This window comes from Tupaia chinensis, unplaced genomic scaffold, assembly GCF_000334495.1.
Source record: "Tupaia chinensis unplaced genomic scaffold, TupChi_1.0 Scaffold149333_1, whole genome shotgun sequence".
Classification (NCBI taxonomy): domain Eukaryota; kingdom Metazoa; phylum Chordata; class Mammalia; order Scandentia; family Tupaiidae; genus Tupaia; species Tupaia belangeri.
In genome coordinates, this window is record NW_006209177.1 from 539,575 (window position 1) to 543,579 (window position 4,005).

Here is a 4,005-nt window from a genome sequence, read left to right on the forward strand (position 1 = left end):
TTTACAGAGGATAAAATTATGGCTTACAAAGTTACAGCATTTTGACTATAGTTGAGGGACTAGGTCATATGACCTATAACTTAGGCCCAATTCTGTCTAATTTAAAACTCCTGAGGAAGTCCATGTAGGCATGCTACTGATAGAGATTCCAAATAAGTAGATAAACAAAACAGGTAGCAAGAAAGATTTGTTCCTTTCTATAGCATTGTGAGAGGACAGCATGTGACATATTCAGAGTAGGACTGAATTCCAATTCTGCCACTTATCTGTGCCATTTGGACAAGCTGCAGAATAGCTCTGAGGATTGATTCTCTTGACTACATTTTGGTAATAATCATCACAGTGTTACTGCGCCTAGTGCAAGATAAGTACTCAATAAAAAAATGAGTTTACTATGCTTGCTTTTCCTTATTCAATATGAACCACGATTGTCAGCAAATATATGCCCCAGGTGATGGCACAATGGCAATGAAACTCGACATGGGAAAAGTTCTGAATTCATGTCCTCGGACCTCCCTGAGCAAACTGAGTATGCACACATGCCTGTAATCCAATCTGGCTGAGACTGGGACAGACTGAGGAGTGAAAACCTTGTTAAGGGCACCTCTCTCTCTTTCTGCCTGTCTCTATCTCTCTCAGTCACCCCCTCTCCTGAAAATAAATAAATAAATAACTTATTAAAAAAAGTGGTCAAGTGTATATTGCAAATTAGTGGCCAATGGAATTGAATTTAAAGTTATCCACAGAACAGGGAACCTTTACTCTCACTTGGGATCCATAGGGAAACACTTGATTTATGAAGTGGATCATTTGATAAACTTAGGTGCAAAAGGTCTGTGAAGTAAATTTAAATCTGTGGAATGAAGCATCCCAAGAATATACAGATAAATAGAATAAATACTAACCTTGCTCTAGTGCATGGTCAGAACCTAACAAGACCAGGCATTTTCTTTCTGTGTCATATTGCATGTGATAAGGTTGACAGTCAAGTTGATGGGTGACTTAAGGGACCAGTATTCTATTTTCCTTTGCTGAGTTTCTTCACCTAAGCCATTTGACAGAAATATGTTGATCTGACAATGTAATGGTGCGCATACTGGCTAGAAAAAGGTAGTATAGGGCCAGCTAGTGTCACAGTGATTAAGGTGGCTGGGTTCCACATGACTGACTGCACGGCTTAAGTACTGGACATACCAGACACATATGCATGCCCAAAATCCTGAGAGGAGAATGGAACAGAAGGGATTGCAGTGTGGTCATTCTCCTTCCTCCTGGAGATGGGGGGTGTATTCTGACTTTTTCTCTCCTCTCTGTCTCTCTCTGACAATTACACATGCCCTACAGAATTTTTTGTTTTTAAAGAAGGAAAATCTACTATAGATACATTATCTATGCAGGGTGGCATGAAGCATTTATCACTAGTAGTGGTAGTTGAGATGAGAAAATGTGATTACTCAAAGTGGCAAAATAAAGAAAAGAACAAATGACTTGTTCTGTCTTGGGGAAGGTACCAACATTTAGGATATAAGAGGAAGAACAAAAGGTAGTAGATGAATGGCCAGAAAGAAGAATGAAAATGTCAATGGCTAGAAGCCAGCCAAGAAGGTGATCCACAATTTCAAATGAGACAGAGCAATCAAGGATTATTACTAAATTCAAGTCCGACAGAGCAGCCTGAAGATGTAGGACAATAGGATTCCACACAACTATATTAGAAACCCTAATGCCTCCTCCTCAGAATAATTGAAACCAAAGACTTTCAGTAGATTACTTAATTAAAACGGTATGAAATATAAAATATCTGAATATCACATGAAATGTTCAGTAATTTAATTAATTAAATAATTATTCTTAGGTAGATTAGATTCTTATACAGCAAGAATTTAGAATATTCTGTGACATCATTTTTCCCGTATGAAGTATATAAATGCATGGGGAATATTTAATTGTTCATTTTCTTTCTGGTAGATAAAGATGTGCCTTTCAGAATAGTTTTATGGCCAAACTGAAATGTATTTGATGTCCGTAACGTGTGTGCTGGCTTTATTTTATGTAGTGGTAATTAATTTAAGTAAATAATGAATCTGTGTTGTTTATCTTGCAAACTTCATAAAATTTCCCTTCATTCTTTTGAATAAGAAATTGTTCATAAATTTTAGCACTAACATCTCTAGTTTTCACTATGACAAATATGCATAATTTTTGTTGGTGGTGTACTCTTGGGAAAAAATGACAGTTTGAGGACTGTGTTGACATGAAAAACAATTGTTAACTATCTAATTAATACAATATAACTTTGTGATATTAGCAGAATAAACATCTATTATACACTGTGGGTTGCTAGATATATATTTTCTATTTTCTTTCCATTCATTGCCTCTTAAATGGAAGTATTAATAACTTTGGTCAAACATTGCTTGTCCTGTTTTTGACAAGCCTTTACACCACTTGAACAATATACGCTATCTTATTAGTCTAAGTCAACACTTTGTATGCAAAATATAACATTTACAATTACAAAGTTATTTAATTACTTCTTAATTTCCCTTGGAGCAATCTTGGTCATAAACTCAATGACATTTTTCTATCTGTTCCCTTGGGCAGAACAAGTCTTTCCCAAGTATAGATGTAGTTTAGAGTAACATCTCTTTGTCAGTCCACAAGTTACTCCTTCATTGTGCTGTCTGTCCTCTAAAAAAGATGATATATCAAAACCTGACTTAAAATCACCCTTCTCAGATCCATGTCCTTGTCTGCCATTTACTAATTAGGTGCTTACTCGAAACAAAACTGGTTTTTCTCACTTATTAAAGGCGTTGAAACTGAAAATCTTGCTTCTGCTTTGCTTTTTACAAAACTTCAAATTAACCCCACTAAAAAATAAAACATAAGAGAAATTGTGATGTTTCACCTACCTATTCCAATGACACGTTTTGTCAAATAATGAATAACTTTCAAATTGGAACCAAATATCTGGCAGAACTAGTTCATGGAAAACTTGTGATCACTATCTTGACTCTTCTCATGGCTGCTCTAGCCTTTTGTAAGGTAATTCTTCTCTGATACAAAGATGATAATTGGTAACCTATGCTTCCTAGGAAGCCATCAGAGAAAGTTAGTTACTTAGATATGATAGACCGCTAAATCTTTTCATTTGTATCTCATGACAGAAACACATATAAACAATACCAACATATTTTGAACAGACAAGCATTGTAAATTGTGTCCTCATTAGGCTTCTGATAGCATACTGTTGAGAGCCAGTGTATTTAAATTTATACCTATTACTTTTAAAACAAGTAAAATCTATAGTATTATGTACAGTTAATTTCCTGATGAGAAATTAATCACATCAGTACTATCACAAAATATGCCACACAATGTTATCATTTACCTTGAAATCAGTACTATAATAAAATATGCCACACAATGTTATCATTTACCTTAAGAGTTTGCCCATGAGACATGAAACTTTTGATACCAATCTGTAAAATAAAAAAGGTATATCTATGTAATCAATTATTTAATGGTACTGTGGCTTGGGATTTATAGAGAAACACTTGAGTTAGCAACAGAAAAATACCAAATGGATCATTTGATGAACTTGAGTGCTTGAAGTCTTTGAAGGCAACACAAAAATGAAAAGAAAAACTTTACCCACTCTATGCAGACAACAGAATAAAAACAGGTTTTGTTTGTACTCTTGTGACCAAGACTTCAGCAAATATTTCCAGCCAGGCATTTCTGGCAATGTCACATTGCCTCCTGGAAGCAGGGTGATGAGGTTGACAGTCCGGTTGACTGGGGACTCCAGAGACAAGCATTTTATTCCTTTGCTAGATTTTCTCTAGCAAGTGATTTAACCTGTCTCTATATCAGATTCTTCTAAAATGAGTTTGAAAATAAATATTATTTCTAAGTACAGTTCATTATAGCATTGAGGTTATTGGTGGAAAGTCTCTGAGAAATGACTAAAATCTTTTATGATTGAGAAAACTGACCTCT